Genomic DNA, 25419 nt, shown 5'->3' on the forward strand with positions numbered 1-25419 from the left:
GAAGTCATCATTTCAGAATCTTAAAGTCAGACTTACAAAAGTATTAGTGAAGTTGTACATTTACTTTTCACAGTAGTATCACTGCTGCATTTTAGCAAAACAAAAGCTTTTCCTATTCCCTTGCCATGTGTAGAATATTGAGATAAAAAATTGTGCTCTGATAATGGAAGATCAATCATGTTGTAGTGGTTGAACATGTGCTCCCTTTAGAATAAAGACGTATAATTCAAGGTGTGTTGTGGCATGGTTTAGTTCTGATTGATGCCTATTAACAAGACTTTTTTTCTCATTAAAAATACTATAGTCATATTTTCTCCATTTGTCACATTTAGAAGCATCATTTTAAGGGACTTATTTTATGGTATTATTATTTTATAGTATTTATTTTGGCCATGTAGCAGAACTTTAGCATAGACTTTACAAATTTAATACATAAAATCTTAGACATCATCATTGAGGACATTTCATAATCCTCTGTGGCAACATCCTATGTTAGTCTTAATTTACGGTATTTACCTTTACGTCCTTAGATAAATAAGAACTTAAAACAGCATGACTTATTCTTGGCTTGAAAAAAATATGATATGAAATTATATTGTGCTCTTGGAGCATCTTCATGCTCATTGTGTTTGTGGTGTAACACAATTGCTACTGACTTCATATGTGACTTGACAATGTAAAGTCTAAGTCTCAGTTTTCTCATCTGTGAAATGAATCTATGTGCAAATTATTTCCAACTCTGACAATCTATTTTGGATAAAAAGGCTCACCCCTCTCCTACCTTTATATCTGGGTCAATAGGTACATTTGTCTTCTTAAATTCTCACCAAATTAATGTGGAGTTGAGCATGAAAATCCTGACAGGGTGATGGCATTTTGTCTTCAATGGTGATCTCGTTTCATACTCGTGTTTGCAATGTCATTTTCTCTCATAAAAGAAAATATGTGGTGTACTTTCTTTAAGAATGCCAGTGGATAACTCAAATATTTATTTCTTGATATACTACAGAAACATTTTATGTTTCTAAAACGTATACTTCTATCTCCTATTCTTCCATAGTAGAAAAGGATAGAATTCCTCAAAGTGAGAATGATTTCACAACAAAACTCAATTCACCACAGTTATGTAAGGCGATTTTGCAGAGTATGTTTCCTGGGATGTTAGGGATAATTACAATGTGTACTCAAGATTTTCTTGGGGTGGAAAAAAATGAATCTTTTGTTCCAAGTATTCCCATTACTAGTTTTTCTTGGGGGGGGGGGCGGTGGGGGTTATCCTACAATATATGCTTTTACCATGAGAGTATTACTACTATTAGCAAATAGTTCATATGTTATCATATTCTGTTTATAAATGGAGTGTCTAATAATCTAAAAGGAAGTGTTTATGAAACCAAGATTAATTGCTTCCATCCACAGAATACTGGCTGCTTGTTTTCATCATCCCCTAAATTGTCAAAGAATTAATGGCTAGAGTTATGGAATAAGTACAGCTGCTCTTTATCCATGGTAAAACTTCCCTCTGGGATCACAGAACACCTTTGTTTTAAATGTTCCCTTCCATTTCTTTTATTTTCAAAATGAACTTGTAAGATCCTTATTGAAATGGCCACCAAGGTAACAAAATGAGTGAGCTTTCTATATCTTTATGGTGAACGATAAACTCATTTAAAAGTTTTTTGCACCTGTGTGATTATTGAAGTATTTTATATAGAATAACAGAATCTATTAAATTTGATATTTACAACAGTCTTCTACTTTCAGTTCTCTGTTTAACATCTGTTTGAAATAAAATTTTATAAATATGTTCCTTTTTATAGTGAGGTGAAAGAGTTCATTGTTATAAATGAATATATTCTCTTAATACTGTGATGTATTTTTCTCTCCATCTACATATGAAGTTTCTATATCAAAATTATTTTTGGGGGTGCAGATTTTCATGTGTTTAATTGTTGCATATTCTATCTTTTCAGTTATACATAAAACAGGTATGTGTTGTTTGATTCTAGAAATGAACCAAAACGGTTCATCTCCTATTTCACTTAGCATAATGTCCTTAATGAAAGTCCTTAAAGTCCATTCAATGTCACAAATAGCAGAATTTCCTGTGGGTTTTCCATGGCTGAATAATATCCCATTGTGTGTGTGTGTGTGTATGTGTGTGTGTGTGTGTGTGTGTGTGTGTGTGTATGATGTCACATTTTCTTTATTCATCTGTCCATTGATGAATACTTAGGTTGTTGTCATGTGTTGGCTATCTCTATATATAAAAGGTTAAGTGACAGGCCGACTGTACATATTATGTGCACTGACCACCAGGAGGCAGACGCTCAATGCAGGAGCTGCAGGTGACGCACCCCAGAACCAAAGAGGATGGAGCCTGATTCCTTTCAATGTGCACAAATCCGTGCACTGGGCCACTAGTTGTAAATAATGCTGCAGTAAGCATAGGAGTACAGATGTCTTTTCAAGTTAATATTTCATTTTCTTCTGGTAATTACCTAGAAGTGGAATTGCTGGATCATGTGGAAGTTCTATTTTTAATTTTTTGAGGAAACTGTATTGTGTGTGTTTTTTTATAGTGGCATACCAATTTACATTCCCACCAACAGTGCACATGGATTCCCACTTTTCCACACTTGTTATTTCTTATATTTATTTTTTTATCATAGCCATTCTAACAGGTGTGAGGTGACATCATGGTTTTGATTTGCATTTCTCTGATGATTAGTGATGTTGAGCACCTGTTGGCCAGCTACATATCTTCTATGGAAAAAATGGACAGATCCACTACCCATTTTTTAATCAGATTGCTGTTGTTATTGTTGTGGGTTGTTGGTTTTATTTTGTTTTTTTCCTGTTGAGTAGTATGAGTTTTTTATATATTTTGGATATGAACTCATCAGCTAAATGATTTGCAAATATGTTCTCCCATTTAGTAGATTGCCTTTTCATTTTTGTTGATGGTATGTGCCCTGACTGGGAATCAAACCCATTATCTTACGGTGTATGGGATGAAGCTCCAAACAATGAGTCACACCAGCCAGGGCAAGACTAGTGACATTCATGATGCATCTTATCTCAACACTAGAGGCCCGGTGCACAAAATTCGTGCATGGAGGGGGGGTTGTCCCTCAGCCCAGCCTGTACCCTCTCCAATCTGGGACCCCTCGAGGGATGTCCGACTGCCCGTTTAGGCCCGATCCCAGTGGGCAGTCGGACATCACTCTCACAATCCAGGACTGCTGGCTCCCAACTGCTTGCCTGCCTGCCTTCCTGATTGCCCCTAACCTGCTTCTGCCTGCCAGCTTGATCATCCCCTAACCACTCTGCTGCCAGCCTGTTTTCCCCCAACTTCCCTCCTCTGCTGGCCTGGTCACCCCTAACTGCCCTCTCCTGCAGGGTTGATCACCTCCAACTGCCCTCCCTTGCAGTCCTGGTCCCTCTCAACTGCCCTCCCTTGCAGGCTGGTTGCCTCCCAACTGCCCTCTCCTGCTGGCCATCTTGTGGTGGCCATCCTGTGTCCACATGGGGGCAGGATCTTTGACCACATGGGGGCAGCTATATTGTGTGTTGCAGTGATGATCAATCTGCATATTACTCTTTTATTAGATAGGATAGAGGCCTGGTGCACGGGTGGGGGCCAGCTGGTTTGCCCTGAAGGGTGTCCCGGATCAGGTGGGGGTTCCCTTGGGGTGTGGGGTGGCCTGAGCGAGGGGCCTGTGGTGGTTTGCAGGCTGGCCACACCCCCTGGCAACCCAAGCAGAGGCCCTGGTATCTGGAATTTATTTTCCTTCTACAATTGAAACTTTGTAGCCTGGAGCAGAGCCAAGCCTGGGGCTCCCTCTGAGGCCAGCAGCCATTTCTGTTGGGGTTATAATTGAAACTTTGTTTCCTTAAGTGGGTGGGCCCGGCCAGGGTGTGCGAAAAGCTTTGCTTCCCCTGTTGCTGGTGGCAACCTGGCCTGCTCTCTCAAGCTCCATTCTGCCGCCATTTGTTTGAATTTGTTTACCTTCTATAATTGAAACTTTGTAGCTTGAGTGGAGGCTTAGGCCTGGCAAGGGCAGGCAGAAAGCTTGGCTTCCTCTGTTACCTGGGAAACTTTGCTCTCTGTGGCTGTAGCCATCTTGGTTTGGGTTAATTTGCATGCTTGCTCTGATTGGATGGTGGGTGTGGCTTGTGGGCATGACTTGTGGGTTTGTCAGAGGTATGGTCAATTTGCATATTTGTCTATTATTAGGTAGGATTCCTCACTGATCAGAACCATGATCTCCTTTCCTCACACTAAATTTCCTTGTGTGTGTTTTTTTAATTCTGTCAGTTTTAAGAACATACAAGAAACAGTTGTCTTTAAAACATTATTCTTAAACAAAGAATATTAATGTACACTTTGTATCTGAGCTATCTGGCAGAAATTGGGTGCATGGCTATGAGAATTTTATTTCTAAAGAAGCAAATATAAACATTACTACAATGGGTCACTTACCAAGCAGAATAATATTTTCCATTTACAACTATTTTATTTAAAAGTTTGTACTTGACTTAATGAGTTGAATATTAGGATTGTTTTTCAGGGATTCAAACAAGTTAAGGTGAACAAGAAGATAGTGGCTAATTTCATAAATGAGTGTTTTTATTAATGTGTATTGTATATTCCTTATGGATCATAGGCTTCCTCTTTTCAGTTTTTTCAGTCACTCTACCAATCATGTAACCTTCTACTGAAAACAATAAACACCATAAGAGAATGTTTTATGGAAGTTTTTAAAAAACTAGATCAGGCAATAGGCTACTTTCAATGCATTTTTTAGGTCTTCATGGACTGTTATTGGCTTTTAAGTTCTCAGGTGGAGCAAAGAAATTTGCATTTGGTGTCCAACTGGACAAAAAAAAAAAAAAAAGCTTTTGTCAGCCTTATTGGTATCCATTGCAGTGTTTGAAGAGTGTATGTATGTTCAAAAATGGCATTGCATTACAGAATAGAAATGCTGTCTAGCAGAGATGTGCTGTCAATCATTTCAATAGTTTGGAATGCCTTTCTTGACAAGCTGAGGAGGAACCTTTCTCGTGGGGTAGTATTTTTCCTTCGCTGCAGGTTTAATTTGTTTTTGACTGAAAGAGAGCAAATAATAGCAAATTATTATTTGCTATTGTTTTCTTTTATAGTCCAGATGGCTACTCTTTTCATGTTAAATCAGAATCAGAGAAAATATTCAAGGGGTATTATTTTCTTTTACTATATTACTTTGTATTTGGTTTCAAATGCCGTAGAAACTCAAAATTAAGTTCTGCAGGTTAAAAGTCAATGAAAAGCTTGTTTGAATTTTGTGTTTTGCTAAACTGGTATAAAATCTCAAAACACTAATGCTTGATTGAATTCGAAAGGAAAAATCATGTGCATCCATGTATCAAAATGGACAGTATTTGTACCAAGGGAACTGTTACTTGTTTGTTTTCCCAGGGAACAACTTTTTATTAGTTGGATATAGCTGTTTAGTTTGGAAATATTGCCATTATTCTGAAGCAGACCTAGTTATTTATGAAGCAAGAATATACCTCACTTGTAACACTAAGAGAACTGTTTGAGTAGACCAGGGTTTCTCAACCTCCACACCTTGACATTTAAAATTGTTCTGTGTATTATAGGATGTTTAGTACCATCCCTGGCTTCTATCTACTACATGTAATAACAACCCACCAGTTCCATATACTGAGAATAAAGGATTTCTACTGTATCCATTCTACTCCAGTGATTCTCAACAAATGGAAATTTTAGCATCCATGTACAAATGGCAATGCCTACAGACAAATAAGACAATGAGTAGTCTAAATTATTATATGTTTTTTTAATCTTTATTGGTGAGAGTATTACAGATGTCCCTCCTCCTTTTCCCCCCCATTGTCCCCTCCATCCAGTTCTTGCCCAGCCCCAGGCCTTTACCACCCTATTGTCTGTGTCCATGGCTTATACATATATGTATATAAGTTCTTTGGTTAAACCCTTCCTGCCCCTCTCCCTTCCCTCTGAGATTCATCAGACTGTTCCATATGTTTACATGCCTCTGGTTCTATTTTTAAAAAATCTATTTTATTGATTTTTTACAGAGAGGAAAGGAGAGGGATAGAGAATTAGAAACATTGATGAGAGAGAAACATCAATCAGCTGCCTCCTGCACACACTCTACTGGGGATGTGCCCGCAACCAAGGCACATGTCCTTGAGCGGAATCGAACCTGGGACCCTTTTGTCCGCAGGATGATGCTCTATCCACTGAGCCAAACTGGTTAGGGCCTCTGGTTCTATTTTATTCATCAGTTTATTTTTATCTTTTGTTTTTGTTATTGCTAGATTTTTATATTTATCCACTGAAAGCTATAAAGTAGACAGAAACAAAATGCTTGCATTATATCAATTTGCATGTATAGTATACACATATATTAATTATATGTAGCTACATATTTAACATGTATATATATATATATTAACTACTATAGCTTTCTATATATCAACTGATAAATCTATATTATATATATCTATATTGTATATATATATATATATATATATATATATATATATATATATATATACACACACACACACACACATACACACACACACACACACTAACATATATCTCCTGGTAGGTATCAATTCTTGATAATAATTTAAGCAACTTTCTTGATATTCTCAGATTAAAATAGTATTGTTTTGTTTAACCAAAAGAAAGGATTGCAAAATAAAATAGGATCCAGTTATAGCTTCCATTTTATAAATAAAATTTTCAAGTTTTCTTGTGAGACCTTTAACAATAAAAACAAAACAATACAAACCCATGGACACAGACAATAGGGTGGTGAAGGCCTGGGGTGGGGGGGGGCTGGGAGGGGCTGGGAGAGGTCAATGGGGGAGAAAGGGGACAAATGTAATAGTTTCAACAATAAAGATTTAAAACAAAACAGAATAAAACAATGCAAAAGCCTCATTAAAACTGACAATGCAAAATCTTTGAATGTAGTCAGAATGATCTGAAATAAAGAGGCAATGCTTTAAATTCACTCTGAGTTGCTTCTCAATTCACAGTGAGGAGTCAAGTACTTGAATCAAGTAATTCACTTTACTAAGAATTGAATTATGTTACTGTAGGCCTAAGTCTTCAGTATGTTTTAAAATCACTCTTCCAATTATAATCAGCTCTTGGTGTATGGAATGAACTGAAGAGTTAATTTTGGAGTTCTGGGTGATTTGCTCTTCTGCTACTGATTATTTAAATAAACTAAGTTACTTAACCTCAGTTAAGATGAATTTCCAAAAGGAAAATATGAAGTAACATGCCTTCCTATTGATTTTATACCTTTGAAAACAAAGACATTTAACTATAAGCACTAAAGTGTATTTGCTCTACAGATAAATTCAGCTCATTCTGACATTTCCTACTTACTAAAATGGCATTCATAGTGGTGATACTAGGAACCTGTTCTACACTTTTTTTTTGTTTTTACACAAAAGGTAACAAAATCTACCTAGTACCTTATACTTGCTGGATGACATCAAAACAGTTTCTCTCTCCTGAATTACAGTGTCTCCACTTTGGAAGATAGTTATATAAAAATTATACAAATCCATATAAAATGCAGAAAAACAACAATCTGTTACTTGAATTCAATAACTAGGTTTCTGGAGCAAGAACATCCATACATATATTAAACATGGGGAAATCAACCTATATAGACAAAATATCAATAAATCTCCAAAGTATGATTAAATGACTAGAACTATATAAATGGTAATTACTGTACTGAGGGTAGTAACACAGAACAAACAGTACTGTTATCTCTGGCCCATAAAAAACTGTTTAAATTTTTCCTTCTACTAGACAGAAATGACTGCTACATTACCCAAATACTGTCTTTCCCTTTTAGAACAACCAAATGTGAAATGTAGTACTTAATATAGCAGATGTAAGGTTTTGTAGTATATATTAAGATAGATTGCTTATGTAAAATGGAAATGAATACCATAAATCAAAAGAGCTCATTATATGTTTCTAGTTTTATAGTAATTTATCAGTTTTATGTTTACTTTTTATTGTTTAGGTCTGTAGTTTGCTACCTGAGTATAGGCCTCCTTGCAAAATTTGGTTATGTGTAATCCTTTACCACAGTGAAAAGGTGCACACACAATTTTGTCACTGCAAATGTGAGAGATAATTGAGAAAGTTAGTTATACTAGTTTATGACCTCTTAGCAATGCCATCTAGTAAAATAAATTTTAATATTTTATAAATAATGAGGAAAATGCTTCAAAATAGATAATTCAACCTACAAAATAAAGTGCAACAAGAATCAAGAAAGTTATGAGACTACAAAGCTTTCACAACTCAAAATTTCTTCTCCACATTATTCTGTTTGTTTGGATAGTTGAATTTCTTCAGAACCACGCATTCTTAATTTATAACTTATATGCCAATTTATTTAGAGTAAGAAAATGTTTTAGAAGATCTTAAACTCTTCACATTCATTCACTCATTAAATTAAGGCTACAGACATGAAAAGATAGAATTACTGTTCTCAAGAAGCTCATGGTAAAATTGATGCTATATAATGCAATCTGGAGAATCCCCCAAAAGGTCATCTGGGATTGGCAAAATGAAGGAAAAAAGTGAATTTATTAAAATAATAATTTCAAAAACTTATACTTTTTATTAATTTACAATGAAATTTCAACTAAATGGGAATGCAAATGGGAAAGTAAGCCTTGTATTTTTTTAAAAATATATATTTTTATTGATTTCAGAGAGGAAGTGAGAGGGAGAGAGAAAGAGAGAAACATCAATGATAAGAGAGTCATTGATCGGCTGCCTCCTACACACCCCTAATAGGGATCAAGCCTGCAACCTGGGCATGTGCCCTTGACTGGGAATCGAACCCATGACCTCTTGAGCCATGACCATTGAGCCATGCCAGGTGGACATGCCTTGTCTTTTTAGAAGCATCTCTATTAGACTTTTGGAAAGTCAGGTATTATGCAAGTTTCTACCAAATTTTTAAGTGAATTTTCATCAGTAAAAGGTTATTCTACAAGTGACAGCTTCTTTCTTCCCTTCCCTTTCACCCTGGATGATCTTTACCAGCAAAAGTAGGAGAGAAGAGAATAGTAACTTGGAAGAGATCCTCCAGGTAGGCAAAAAAGTAAACACATATGTGAGTGTATTAGTGACTAGTTTCTTAAAATTGGCCCTGGCCAGATGGCTCATTTGCTTGTAGCATCATCCTGTACATCAAAAAGTTGTGGGTTCAATTCCTAGTCAGGGTACATATCTGGGTTGCAGGTTCGATCCCTGATCAAGGGGCTTACAGAAGGCTACTGATAGTTGTTTCTGCTTCACATCAATGTTTCTCTCTCTCCCTGTCCCTTCCCCTCTTCCTCTCTCTCTCCCTCCTTCTCTCTAACAAATTCAATAAACATATCCTCAAGTGAGGATTTAAAACATTACTAAAATTTGGCTCAATAATTACAAACCTTTCTATATACATATTTTTCAAGAAATCTATTAAACCACTTTTACTATCACAAACCCAATCAATAACCCCAGAGTAGGCAGAAATCTATAGCTGAAATTAATATTATGGTCCCTTCCATTGATGGTACCAGTTCTATAGAGAAAGCTCTCTGACTGCCACTCAGAGTCTCTCTGTTCTTCCTTTTGAGCAAATCCTAATGAGCCTAGTTATATAGTTTTCTCCCATATAACTAATTTAAAAGGGGCACATCAGAGGGTGAGCAGGAGAAGTCTTACAGATAGGTATTTGTCCTGAGAAGTAAAAACTGGCAATTAGAGAAAACTCCAATATGAAAAAGAATTTCCAAGTATAGCAATATGGAGGCCTTAATTATGTGGGCAAATAACTTTTAATTTTAATAGTCCCTTATTTAACAGAAGGCAATCCAGTGGAATAGTAGTACTGGTAACATCATTAAAAAATAAATAAACTTGCACAAACTGCCTATAAAAAAGATAAATTAAGCATTTAACATATTTTAGAAAATAATTATATTTTTAGGAAAAAGATTAGGTATTTTTTGATAATTCACATGTAAAACTTTTCCCCTGAATGATTTCAGAAAAAAATGTAGGTGTTGAATTATTTTAGAAATAGCAAATTAGATAATGTAAGCAGTAATCATATGGGCATGATTCCAGTGGGTATGGCAGCATTATTTATAAATGACTTATTGTTACAATTTTATTGCACTTCATTGCTATTTTCCATCAAAACAAGAACCCTCAACTATTTTGCTATATTAGTTTCTATAAAAAATTAGTTACAGCCCTAACTTGTTTGGCTCAGTGGATAGAGTGTCGGCCTGAGAACTGAAGGGTCCTAGGTTCAATTCCGGTCAAGGGCATGTACCTTGGTTGCAGGCACATCCCCAGTATGGGGTGTGCAGGAGGCAGCTGATTGATGTTTCTAACTCTCTATCCCTCTCCCTTCCTCTCTGTAAAAAATCAATAGAATATATTTTTAAAAATTAATTGCAAATAAAATAGGTTATGTCCTATCTATGACATACTGATCTGTATCTTGTATAGGGTGAGTAGTGAGTAAATAGTGTTTTTCATGAATGTGTGATTACTAAAGACTCTAGTATGGATGGTTTGCTGATAGAATATTTATTTAATTTTGATTTAACAACACAATGATTTTAATTAACAATGATCATCATAATTTTCAGAATATTTTTACATGTACATAAATGCCATTTGATATTTTCTTCAATATTCTGTATAGTATATTTTAATTCAAAAAATAATACCAATTTACACAAGAATTTCTTTATGATACTTCAAAAATATTATTCAGATGTACATATGCCATTGCTGCCTTGGCAGCTTATAGTTTTAACTAAAAAAAAAAAAAAAATGTAGCCCTGGCCAATTTCACTAAGTGGTTGGAACATCAGCCCACGGACCAAGGGTCGTGGGTTCAATTCCCAGTCAAGAGTATGAAACTCAGTTGCAGGTTCAGTCCCCAGGCCCTGGGTGGGCGGGCAGGAGTAGAGACAAATGATCTCTCTCTCTCTCTCTCTCTCTCTCTCTCTCTCTCTCTCTCTCTCTCTCTCTCTCCGCCCCGTTCCCTTTCAATCTTTCTAAAAATCAGTAGAAAAAAGTATCCTCAGGTGAGGATTTAAAAAATTAGATCTTAATTTATCTGTAATTGTAGATAATCAATTTTGAGTATTTCTCACTGTCAGTTTATTTAACTAATTCTAACATTTTATCTTTCTTTACTAGTCTCTAATTATTACAGTGGGTATGGCCAAATGTCTTTGGATGATGGATGTGGGTATGCCCAAGTGGTCTTTGATAACGAATGCAAAAATTTAAAAATGTGTCTGCTTTTTTTGTTTGTTTCTTTTAGTCTATGGAGCATACCTACCTCCACTTCCTCCCAGCTAAAGATAGGCTTTTGCTCTGCATCTTGTGTTTAGCTTTTTCTCTAACCGAATATTTGGAAACACAATTGAGTTTTAACAGCTAACAATGTGTAGGGATGTGTAATAATGTAAGTAGCACTTTAATATAACTTTTACCAATTATGGTGTCTGATAATGCATTGGAAGGAAAACTTCACAAGAAATAAGTCAGTGTATGCAAGAGGCTTGGTCTTTTCAGCTTTATATTTTTAGAAGGTCAAAATTATTTGGGAGAGAGATTTTATCCAAAACATAACACATGGATATAAATAAATAAGAGATCTCAAGCAACAAGTTATAGTTTTCTCATGCTGTGACTGTACATTTTCCCAGATTAGTAATTCAAAATGAACTGTGTGGTATTTAGAGTAGTTCTGTGAGTAGTAGTAGCATTCGTAATGAAAAATAGCTGACATTTATTCAAAACTCAGGTGCCACTAAATTTGCTGTGTTTCACTTAGATTGTTTAATTCAATCCTCACATGGAACTTGTAAGGAGATATGCTCATTTTACAGATGAGAAAACTGTTGCTCAATGAGTTTAAGTAATTTGCTCAAGATCTGGGTAAACTATGGTCTACTGCACTTAGAACTTGCTCTCTTTCCACCAAGCCTGGCTGCCTCCCTCTTTGTCTTGTCTGGTATTGCTGGCAGAAAACACTATAGGTTTTAAAGTGATTTAAATTTAGCACAATATCTTACCATCAAACTTTCTCAGGAGTGGCACAAGTTGATAAAAATATCAAATTGAAAAAACGTTCTACACATAAAAAAGGACATAACTTTTTTGATATTTTTATACATTAACTGTGTATTACAAAACTATTCAAGTTGGTTGAATTATGTTTTAATATTATAAGTAATTATAATATCTAAAATATATTTTAATATAAAATATTTTATTAGCAGAGAAAAAATGATAGTTTCATTATCCTACACTATTAATATTTTATTATGTGCTTCTAAAGACCATGGAGAGCAAAGACCTTAAGTACTTGAGAAAACAGTTGCTATTTTAGGTAGAAGGAGTTATCTCATTCTTGGCAAATGTAAAATAAAATAGAAAAACTCTGTGCTATATTAATGCCATTTGTGAGTGTTTTAATAATAAAATAAAATTGATTTTTTAATATAATTATGTTAAAACCACCAGCATTGAGAATGAAGAAACCCTTATGAAATATTACCTGTCATATGAAATTCTGTGACTGTTTACTGAATAATACTTGACCTAAGATGCAGCCAAGTATGTAAGATGAATTTCTAGATGCCTATGAAGTGCTTTTTGTAGCATTAAAAATTGCTTACGTTTATTCCATTAAAAGAGAGTGAGAGATGCATATATAAAACATGTACCTACAATTCATTTATCTATTGTTATTTAACAAACTACCCAAAACTTAGTGACCTAACTCAACACCCATTTTACGTTATCTTGTAAATGTTGAGGTCAAGAATTTGGACAAGGCTTGGTTGGCAGATTCTTCTGTTCCCTGTGGTATCAACGTATGTCACTCAGTGGTGTTCCCCTGAGAGATGACCGGTCTGGAGTGTACATAGCTATTTATGTCTTGTACTTTGGTGCAGGTGTGGCTATTAGACTGGAATTAATAGGGACTGTTAACAAAAGCAGCTTTATGTGGACTTTCTATCCTATGGTGACCTCAGATAGTCAGACTTCATACATGGTGGATCAAGGCTCCCAAAGAAAGAGATCCAGCATAGCCAGTTTGCTCAGTGGTTGAGTGATGACCCAGGAACCAAGAGGTATTGGTTTGATTCCAAGCTTGGGCATATGCTCAGGTTGCAGGCTCCATCCCCAGTAGAGGCCATGCAGGAGTCAGGCGGTCGATGATGATCCTCTCTCATCAATGTTTCTATCCCTCTATCCCTCTCCCTTCCTTTCTCTTCCTCTCCCTTCCTCTCTCTAAAAATAAATAAAAACACTTTTTTTTTTTCAAAAAAGAAAGAAAGTGATCCAAGAGACCCTGGCAGAAGCTGTAAGAGTTCTTATAAGTCTCAGAATATCACTTTGACTTCATTGTTTTATTCAAATAAATCACTAATTTCTAGTCCAAATTTAAGGGAGAGGAATTATAGTCAAACTTTTAACTGTAGAATTATAAAAGAATTTGCATTCATCTTTCTTCCACCCTCTGTAGGCATCACAAACCAGATTCTCTCCCAATGTTCTTTTTTTTTTTTTTTTTTTTTACTCTTTAGAGTTGTCTTAGTTATAGATTCAGGACACTCAGAATAATGACTTAAATATCAAGTGGATTTAATTTTTTATCTGATTATGAATAAACAAAGGTACAGAGGCAAGAATATTTTTTAGTTAGCTGCAGTAAACCAGAATGCTACTTGATCACCTGAATCATAGCTACTCATCTGTTAAAACGTGTGAAGATGTGCCATACTCAGGCTCGAAGGGGACCCCATGAAAGCAGTGTTAATGCCTAGGTCATTCATGCCTACATCTTAAAAGGCTGTCTGATTTCAGTCATCTTGCAGAACTGTTCAATAAAAACTAAAATTAATCAAGTAATTTGTCAACCAGAGAAAAGTCCTGAATTTTATATATTTGAAATATTGCTTTAAATATAATATATATTTTTGTTCACTGCAGAGTCATCTCACAAGGAGGGGAAAAACATTGCAACCTCAGATTAAATGAGCAGCTGGTATAACAACTCTGATTTGATCATGTTGCTTTTCTAGACAGACTAATGGTTTCGATTTATGGTTATCACACCATGTACTTCATGGTGTGGTGCTTCTGGTGCTAATTAATGGATCATTCTGAACTGCTGGAACTTTAATTGTCGCTCTGATTTCAATGAATGCAAGACACAGGACTGTTGGCAGCTAGAATCCCCAGTGTTGTGAACTTCCCATGGCACTTAGTTGAGCAAAAGAAAACTCAGAGTTTTCCAAGCAAGCATTTCCCAAAATGGGATATTTTAAGTTGCTGATATTGGGGGGAAAAAGCACTCTAACAGAGATTATTCCCTTTAGAGTTCTAACTTAACTTAACTCTTAGTTAAGCGATCATAGACACATAGATCCCTATGTCCTGAGGATGTGACAGTGGAGAGTCCAATTTTATAGTTCAGTCATTACATTCCTATGAAGAAAAAGGAACCAGAAAGAACTGCAGATTAAGCATGAATCAAGTTCTTATTGAAAGATAAGTAAATGGTGACTAATATTCCAGGAACAAAATAAAAATAGAGGTATTTAGACCTTGATTATTAGCAAATCCTCAGTAGGAGCCATTTACGTAGAACAAAAATGTCACGCTTGGTTGTGTTCCAGGTTGACAAAAATGCTGAAACCAGAACAAAACTATACTGCTAGTATGATAACCACACTCAAAATAGGTGATTATGGGGCTCTTTTTCAAAGTATAAATTGATTTTTTTTCAACTGAAGGAAATATCTTATGGCCCTTTTCACAGGTAATAAACACAAATAGGAGTAGGAGATATTAGAAAATTTTATGGTAGTCAAGAGAAAGTCTTGCTAAAACTAAGTGTTGTTTTTTTTTTTTTTTTTTGAGGGGGGAGAGGACATATAAACAGTGAGGTATCAAATTTTTATCATTTGTCTCATTTGTACTTTTTTACAGGTTTGTAGCAGAAAAGTTACCAAATGAACTAAGTTAGGTTGCAAATCATCATTCATGTTGTGCAGCTTACCTGCAGTGGCGTTTTCCTTTCTTTTGGCCTCATGGTTTGTCAAATTTCTCCTTTCAATCCCTTACTCTTTAGTCTTTTTAAGAGCACAGATATATTTAGTTGACCTTAATTTTATATACTACTTCAGACATTTGTCATCAAAAGGATTAATATAACTCAGGATTAAGAAAATAATATATTTCACTTAAGTTGTATGACCTTATAGTGTATTATTTTGCTCATTTTGCAGATGAGGGGAAAAAGGCAGAGGGAAAAGATTAAACCAGTTGTGAATGGTAATGAAACTAACATACACAACCATTAATACTATCTGTCAGTGCACAATTAATACTCAAGAGACTCAAACAAATGGATAGAAACACATACGCTTTAAGATAATATTTGCTTTACCACATAAGTGAGTTGAATTGTGCTTGACCAGTTTATATGATTATAAACATTTAACATTATTTTCAACTTCGCAGTTTTAGCTTTATATGTTAGAGTATCTATCTATCTATCTATCTATCTATCTATCTATCTATCATCTATCTATCTATCTATCTGCTATTTATTTAGATAACCCATCCACCATCTATCTACCAATATTCAGGATACAGCATCAGACACTTAAAACAGAAAACCACATAGAACGCATTAGCACAGTTTTAAATTACCTTTTGGATGAAATGTTTCTGGAACTAGGAACATTTGAAATGTGTACAGTGCCTATAGAAGAAGGTTTCTTTTTATTTTAATATCACATTATAGGCTGCATAATTATTTTTTTAAAATCCTTCAGCTAAGTACATTTAACGTTACGAAAATTTTCCTACATTGCACAGTGTTTTTCAGTTCACTGAGAAGCTGAGAACACATAGCTATCATGTGGTGTTTGTGAACCACTCTTTCCTATGGTCTAAGGCTGTTTACCCTCAGGAAGCCCTGTGAAGCAGCTCAAGAGGGTACAGCCTTCCTTATGCAAGCTTCCACAAAGGGGTTCCACTTATGCTGTCATCTAAGCAAGCTGTTTCTCCCACCTGTGCAAATTATTTTAGTAGACCACGTTTCCTCATTTTAGCAAGGTCTATGTTTTTGTGATGCGTATGTCAACTAGTGTCTCAAGTGTCCTATTTCCGGAGAACACGTAGGTCTGACAGTGTTAAAGATGTGGTGTGGAGATCTGTGTGTTTGTTTACATATGTGGCCCACTCTCTCCACTGCGTTCATTTATTATATACTTAATCACTGTTTTGAACACTGCTGTACCAGGTGTTAGGCTAAAGAGATCAATAACATAGCCTGAACTCAATGAGTTCATGACCTAAAATGAAGTAGGGGATTTTGGAAGGCAGAGGTTTTGTCTTATTCTCTTATTTATTTTTTTATTTTATATATATATATATATATATATATTTATGTTTCCGGTAGTATCAAACAAAAGGATAGGCTTATTTGAAGAAGTCAGCATATACCTGTTGATTAAGAAATGTTCCTTTCAAAGATTCATCTGTGTTGTCATTTGGGCTGATGACCTGCTCCAAGAGAGTAGTGTCCTTAGTTTGGTATAGGCGTATGTATACCTAGCCACATTAAGCCATATAAATATAAGTATATTATACACTCTTTATGTAGAACATACATATACTAAAGTACTTAAATCTCAAGTGTACAGTTCAATAAATCTTCACAAAGTAAACATCTGATAAACTTGACCAGCACCTCAGAAGCCTCTCTCTTGCTGCCTTCCATTTGTTGCCCTATTACAAAAGTAACCCCTGCTTAGACTTTTATCTAAGTAGGCAATAAACCATAGATTATCTAATAAATTTATATAGATTGTCTATTCTATCACCTTAGAGCTGACTATAGAGTCAGAGAGACCCTTGAAAAAACATAAATCAGTTCAGTAAATATTTGTTGATTTGAACCACTGAAATGCTAAGCAGAATATAGACAGACAAGTTCAAATGGGAGCTTTAAAAATAATTCATATACACACACCTCAAAAGATGAGATGATAGAGGATTAAATTTGAGGTCAGAGTAAAATTGGTAGTATACAGTATTACATCATCCAGGAGAAAAATATGAGAAGGACAAAATAGTAAAATATAATATTTAAATTTTTTAAATGGTAATTTCAATAATTAAAACAAAATCAAAACTGAAAAGAATACAATATAAATAAAGTATCTAGTTCCCCAAATGTAAAACATTGGAGATTTATTTGCCTGAAAGTTTATTAATTAAACATTGCATGAAATTTAATACTTTTATATACTAGTATATATTTCTGCCTTAAGTTCCTTTCTGTTCTCCTAAAACACTGGAATATCTTCTAAAAGTCCTAAATGTTCAGATAGATATACTTTTTTTGTTTTTAGTGCTTCCAAAAAGAGTTGGATTTTGACTTACCATCAAGGTATGAAGTTTTTTGATCAGTCAGATAAAATAAAAGTAAACCTTTATTATTCCTTTAAAGAAAGAGAAAAGAGTCAGTTACTGACAAATGGTAATGAAGAGCTAAAGAGCTGTAACTACTAAAATTTAAAAACTGTGTACTTAGAAATAGCACTAATCAAGCTCCTAAAACTACCCATCAAATTTTGCTGCTAACCTGTTCTGATCTACTTTACTACATTTTTTCCAAAAGTGACAGATTTAAAAGTCAACACTTCTGATATAAAGCTAAGCTATCAGTAGACATGCAACGTATTTTTCCTTAGTCCTTTAATTCAATGAAGGTGTCTGCATATCTTGATTTGGATATTATTAAGATTCATTTTTTAAATGTCTTGAAATATTACCAGACCTAAACCAAGTTCAAAACGTGTACTTAAGTCCTGGCCTGTGTGGCTCAGTTGGTTGGAGCATTGTCCTTGTCCGGTACACCGAAAGGTCGCATATTCGATTCCTGGTAAGGGCACATACCCACGTTGCAGATTCCATCCCTGGTTGGGTTGTGTATGGGAGGTAAATGATCAGTGTTTCTCTCTCACATTGATATTTCTCTCTCCTCTCTTTCTCTTTCTCTAAAATCAATAAAAACACATCTTTGGGTGTAGGATTAAAAATACATATACACACTTAAATATAGTATATATTTAAGTAGCAGAGGAGTTACACACTTAAAATCATATAAATAATGGAATGTGAAAAAAATAGTTTTCTCTAAAGTTTAATATCTTTATTTTTAATTTTAAATCCACTAAACTTTTATTGAACTTGCATTTGGGAGCCTCTTCTTGTTTTAAATAGGCGTTTTATATGTATGTGTGCATATGCAAGGATTATATTTGCTTTATTCCAAAGAAGTGAGATGTACCTAGTATAAACATAACATAAAAATAACCACACATTTAAGGATTTTGTGTACTTATGAGCTAGAAACTAGTTTCATTTTTACATTTTCTCTTAAGTTGGTAGGAACTATAATTCACATGATTTAATATCAAAATACAGATGGGATTATATACCTAAATTTATGTTTTTATATACTTTTGAAAAAACCCATTTCTAAAAAATAAAAGTAAAAGGGTTTTGCTGAAAAATAATAAATGGCTATCCTTAAATTTTTCACTGTGGTTCAAGGACACAGACTGCAAGTTATCAAATTAAATACGATGCTTACCAACACCATGAGTTATAGTCTGTTATTTTAGAGAAGAAACTGATACACAGAGTTTAAATAACATGCCCAGGATTAACAGCTATTAATGACAAAGAAAAGATTATAATCTCGGTAGTGTGACTTTAAGTACCTGATTATAACCACCCACTTAGGACTGCTCTAAAAATGACAGCACTTCTGAAATTTCTGAACTAAAACAAGTAACCCAACCCAGAGAAACATAAGAAATTCACAAATATTGGTCTAAAAACACATAAAATAATTTATAGGAGATGTATCTATTGTTAAAGTAAAAGTCTTAATATGCATTTACTGAATAAAGAGTAAATTTCTGCCCACCTATTCTGCCTCATTGCAAACATTTTTACTCAATAGCCAGCTAAAAAAAAAGCAACTATGCCAACTAAAAGGAGAATCTCTTTGAGTTGAATTGAGTGGCAAAGATAAACCTAAGCTGAAGCGATGGGGAATAATTCATCTGATATTATTAGGAGTGAACTAATCTGGCAATTTAACATGGGATCTTCAAAAAGCCTTTAGTCAAATGTTTTAGGAATGAATATCTGTCCAACAATGATAGGATCCAGGTGACAGAAAGTGGTAACATGTCACATAGTATAGTGTCCTGGTGATTAGTATAGCAAAATGTATTGAATCATGTTAGATTACTTAGAGGCTTAGTAGATAATTATTCTTGCTATTTGAGAGAATACTTGATTCTTGAGTGATAGAAAACACTGTGGCCTTTAATGGTTAATTCTGCAGGTCCAACATGATCTGTTCAGGTTGTCGTCTTGTTGAACTAGGAGTAAGTAGTCTCTTGAATAATGATTGTGGAATCTGACCTTTATTGCTGGTGGGATTGTGAAAACAGCTTTCTGGAGGTCTGTACTAGTAAAATCTCTTTTATGCTACAAAGAAGAAGCTCTCATTGTCATTTTCAGAGCATGTTTTCTCTGTCCAAGAACATTAATGTTGATCATTCTTGCTTCTGCCAGCATAGTTGGCTGCCATCATATAATTACTATTAAAATTGGAATAGTCTGTATCTTAAAACCCAAAGATGCTCTTATGATTATAAATATTAATGTGTTAAAATAAGTAATCACCTTTGAATTTTCGATCATCTCTTTTTTTATGATTTTATGCAGATAAGATGATATATTACATAATTATATCTCATACTATGATCTTCAAAAAATGCTAGGTGCATGCTTAGCCTGTGCTTTATGTGCTTTTTTATTGTTCATTATAGATTCCTCCTCTCGTGTGATTATTAAAATCCAATGCTGAAATACAGCAGGCAAATAAATCTTGTTTCCTTGGAGTTTATACGCTGTTTTTTCCCCCCAAGTGTTTGCTCTTAATCTTAGGTAGAAAAACATAGAAGAACAACATATCAGTTTTTATCTACATATCATTGTAAAGATTTCTTGATCAGAGAAAATGTTTATTACTGAAAGTTATTAGCTCTTTTTATTTTTTCAAAGCTAAACCAAGGCTGTTGTTTTTATATGCATTGTTGCTCTTGAGTTGCTCCGATAAGTAGGAGAACAGCATATATTTTGTTTCTTTGTTTTTGGTTATTTTTCTTTGACTGTTGTCTGTCCTCACTAGTCTGTTTCAGCAGGGGCTGGTGCTGTCTCTAAATGTCACCCTTATGCCAGAATGCATTCCACTTACTTGATGGAGTTCTGTGTTGCCAATAGCCTGTTCATCTAGGCTTGGAAATCAATCCAGTCTTGACTTTTTCTTGTCTCCCTTCAACTGGGAGACACTAATACTCCATGTTCAAATTCTCAATTAGCAACAACTCATTTAACTTGTTGAATATAACTTGCATAATTTCAGCGACTACCCCATCTTTCCACCAAATGGCAGAGGAGAGTAACTGTTTTCTAAAGGAATCCAGGATCTTAGCCTGAAAAATTTGCCATTCAGAGCATTATATATTTTTTTCAAGTCTCTTGTCCTAAAGGAATGTTTGATTTGACACTCTATTCCTAATGTATCTATGTTGATTTGACTGTAAACAGTAATTAGGCTGTCACTGATGTCAGTCTGTATCTTGCTCATCAGTTAAGGTTTGCTTTTTGCTTTTCTCGGTGGCCTTCTCCACCACCATCCACTGTAGTTCCAGACCAATCTCTCCCCAGAGTTAGAAGGTCCGGGGCCTTTCCTAGACTAAGCAAATGGAAACTGATAGGCAGCATTCGTGCAAAACATCCCTAGGTTATGTGCTTGGAGCAAGACTTCTGAGGAGATTTTGAGAGCTGGAGAGGAAAGTTCATGCTGGAGGAAACCATAGATATGCAGCTTCCAGACTGTGTCTTTGCTCCTGAGTACATCCTGGCATCCTCCACCAGCACCTAGCAGTGCACTTCTCTCTCCCCAAACACTTCCAAATATCACCTCCCAATCCAGTTACCTCATTGCCTGCCTTCTTCTCTTGCCCTGGTTCTCTGTAAGGTTCACATTTACCCCCACCACACACACACTCTTACCAGTATATTGATCTATCCCATGAGAAATGAAACAATAGCAATGATCAAACCAAAGAAGAAAAACACACAATCTATTCCTTGATAACCTCTTTAATACAGATCCTGACAGCAGTTGATAAAAAAAAATGTAAGCACTCTCAATATGATGTAAAGAAGATCACAAGGGAAATCATTAGAAAAAAGAAAGTGTATCATTAGGAGTATGGGGAAGAGGATCATGCAACTATAGGACCAGAGAATTCAGGCTACAGAAGCCTTAAAAGATCACCTAATCCTAACCCTTGTCATCCTCTTAAGTTTACAGTTTTGCCTCAATCCAGTGCAGACTTCAGGGAGGGTGGCATGCTAGCAACCTCACTTGCAAAGCACATTTTTTATTAAGATCATTGCCAGGTTTGTGTTAAGCCATCACTTTGCTGTTATCCAGGGGCTGGCGCGTTAGAGCCTCTGCAAATTAGGTATTTGGTAGTTTAACAAGGTTGTCATGCCCATCAATTGTCAGAGACAGAGCATGGGTAATGACAAGGAAGAAAGTTCAAGGTGGTGTCTTTGCTGAGCTCTGGAGTGCTAATAACTAGAAGCAGACATAAATACAGCATCCCCTATATAAACATGAATGCTATCACTGCATTATTACTTTCTTACTGTCAACAGCATCTGTGTCCTGAGCAGTGTCCCTCTTGCCAGTTTTGATATGCCAATTATTTTCTGTTTGTAAGTCAACAACCAGCTAGGAAATCAACCCTCTGGTGATCCCCTTTTAATTAAAGCAACTGCTAAACTCAACATTCCCGTTTCTGTTATTTAAATTGCTTGCTGTATAGGGATAACATGGAACAGATTAATTTTCCTCAAGGAGATAAAAGATGCAAAGAGAGGGTAAGTAACTCCTCCCAACCTCATATGGTGTTTGCTTCTTTTCAGATGGTCTGATTAAAAGAAATATCAAAGTGGAAAAAAAAAAAAAAAGGGTCACACAGGAGGCAGTCAGGGCCAACATGTGGTGGCATGCTGGGTGTAGACAATATTGCTTTCAGTGGGGTTGTGTGTCAACATCATAACTTTGTACACCATTTATTATACTACTCAAATATTACATGGGGGCAATGTTTACCCAGGATGTTAAGAGACTGGAACAATAGATAATAAAAGGAAAAAAATAAAGAGAACCATATTCAGTCAGATAGTTAATGTCTTAAACTTTGAGATAATGGTTCAGTCCAACATGAGAACATACAGGAGGTGAAGAAAACAATCTGTTAACCAAGGAAACAGGACTTCACACCCAAGAATAACACTATAGAAAGAATAATATATTTTGGTTTAATAATCTTTGAAAATATAAATGTCTTCATTATGTTAAGATTCAAGGAAAAACTAGTAGATTGGTATTTCTGTTCTTAGAATATATATTTGGCTCTCTAAAACTTATTTATTTTGAAACATCTATTATGCATTTGGAAAGAATGATAAAGTAGTGGTACAATGCTGCTCTGTGGCATTTTACCAGGTCACAATAAAAGAGCTAAATGAGATCAGCATATGAGGCATTCAGAAAGATTTATGTGGTCAATTTTAAGAGATGATCCTTTATTGTTTGATAGTATCTCCTATTAAAATTTTTGGTAGCAAAGTCTCCATTATGCAAACAGTATATTTTATATTTTTAAAATACAAAATATTCTATGTCTATTTTTAAAATTCTCTTTCATATTTTTGATAATTGTGATGGACTTAGGTCATGAATTATATTCTCATTTTTTTAACTTCGTGATGTAAAAAAACTGGGGTCCACTTCTGTAAAGCCAGCACAAATCCACCTCTGTGTTGTGACTCATTTCGTTGAAATGATGAAGACAGAGAGAGATCAAAGGGGAAGGGACATACAGAGATTGCTGTACCACTCCGTGATTGACATGCCCATCTCAGTAATCTCAGGCTTTGCAATGCATCATGGAGAAGGTGAACATCCAGTCACATGCAAACACCAGGCTAAATAATTTTGGATAACTTTGTCACTTTTACTATAATGAGGTTTTGAAAGAACAGTATCTTAGAGTTACCTCAATAGAAACACCAAATCAGTAGGTATAGTTTTATTAGAATACAATAATATATACTAGTGAATTATTATACTGCACAAGAACATAGTGATACCCCAAATATGCACACATATATACACAGCTGTACAGCTGTTACATGATAGACGGTGCTAATCATAATTTATTTTCCACACAAAAACTTATGAAAGACACATTATTAAAGACATACTCATGTTTTTTAGATGACAATACTGAGGTTCAAAGTAAGTAATTTTCCAAAAGTAATAGCTTTATTGTGTGGAGGAGCCCAGTTTCAGATAAAGGGTTTTCAGGCAACTTTCCTGATTCTCTTTCTATTGTGGCATGCTATAGGTCATGGTGTCCTGGTTTATTTATTATCTGTTAAACTTTGATTTGTTGGTTATGTAGATATTATTCTTAAAGTATTTGAAATTTTTTAACTCTTACACAACATTACCAGGCATTCAATAAAGACAGAATTACATTTTAGGTCTACGAAACAGCTTAAGGATCAGTTACTGTTAGTTTCACTCTTACCATCACAGTAATAATTTTCCACCTCTTCCTACCCCACCAATATAGCTGCCAGAGCTTAAGCTTGAAGGACTGAAGGATTCCAAAGCCCAAACAAGTGAAAAGCAAGTTATCTATTCATGTGAACTCCTATATTGTCCTCCCACATTCAGTGGGCCATTATGCCTGTAAGAAGCAAGACAGTGTACCATGATATTAATACTCACAAAAGAGGAAAAAAGATCCATACTCCTGCAAGTCACCACGTGAGGAGTGTAGATGGTCTATGTAGTCTACCAGGGAGTCAGTCAGCTTAAGCAGCAAAATACTTTCCTTAAACTACACTTTATTTTTTCCTCTTATTGTACCAGTTACTCCCAAATAGTTATGGAGTTGCATCCCTCCCTCCTCTTAATCCCAGGAAGAGATGGTGGATGTAACTCAATATACCTGGGCATCCAGGCCTTCAAATAATATTTTATTAGTAACTAGAGGTCCAGTGCAGGAAATTAGTGCCCTCAGGAGTGGGGGGTCCATCAGCCTGGCCCTTGCCCTGTCACAGTCCAGGAGCCCTTGGGGGATGTCCTACTGATGGCTTAGACTTACTCCCTGTGAGCCTGGCTTCTGGGTGAGCAGTGCTCCCCCTGTAGGAGCGCACAGTCATTCCACCTTTTGGACAATTTGCATATTAGCCTTTTATTATATAGGATAACCAGTCAGCTCTTCAGAATAATTCTTTCTAATACTTTACATACCTTTGCCTTTACTTGTTTAAATTTAGTTTATTTAAGAGCATAATTTGTACAGATGTATGTTAATTGCTCTTGATCTATTTGCTTTGGTAGACTTCAAATGATAGTTATGTTTATAAATAACCAAAAAAAAAAAAAATGCACATTTTATTTTAGCCAGTTATTTTCACTTTGAATGGTGTTTACTGGTTATTGTAACAGAAAATTTTAAAAATGAATAATAATTGGCCACATTATTGTGGGTGAAGTTTTAATAGATTATAAGCCACTTTTATAATAATAAGTCTTACAGTTAATGATAGCTTTCAACCAGACTATCAAATCAGATTAAAAATATTTAGCTAATATCAAGAAAATAAATGTGCATTTATCACAAATATTATGAAGAAAATGTGAAATAAAAATATGTAAATAAATATAGAAACTAAAGCCTTATAACAAAAGAACTAGTTTACCTCTTTATATCATTTATACAAATATGTGGTAAAATAGCTTTCTAATTATTATTGAATGATTACTTTTGGGATTAATTATAAAATTATATTTTAATAAAAGCTCACCAAATGATTCTAATCAGACAATTTGTGTCATAAATGTTTTAATCTATACTAGCAATTTGTAAAAATAAATTGATATTCTATAATTTCTGGTCTTGATGTACAAATGATGCAAAAAAGAACCTTTCTATTTATTTTCTAATTTCCACAGCAATATATTTAAATGTGAATTACATACTTTGGAGTGTCAGCTTTGAAACATTCCAAGCCTGCAAATATGATAAAGTTATTTATCTTTTTGT

This window comes from Eptesicus fuscus, chromosome 15 (genome assembly GCF_027574615.1).
Source record: "Eptesicus fuscus isolate TK198812 chromosome 15, DD_ASM_mEF_20220401, whole genome shotgun sequence".
In the NCBI taxonomy this organism is placed as follows: domain Eukaryota; kingdom Metazoa; phylum Chordata; class Mammalia; order Chiroptera; family Vespertilionidae; genus Eptesicus; species Eptesicus fuscus.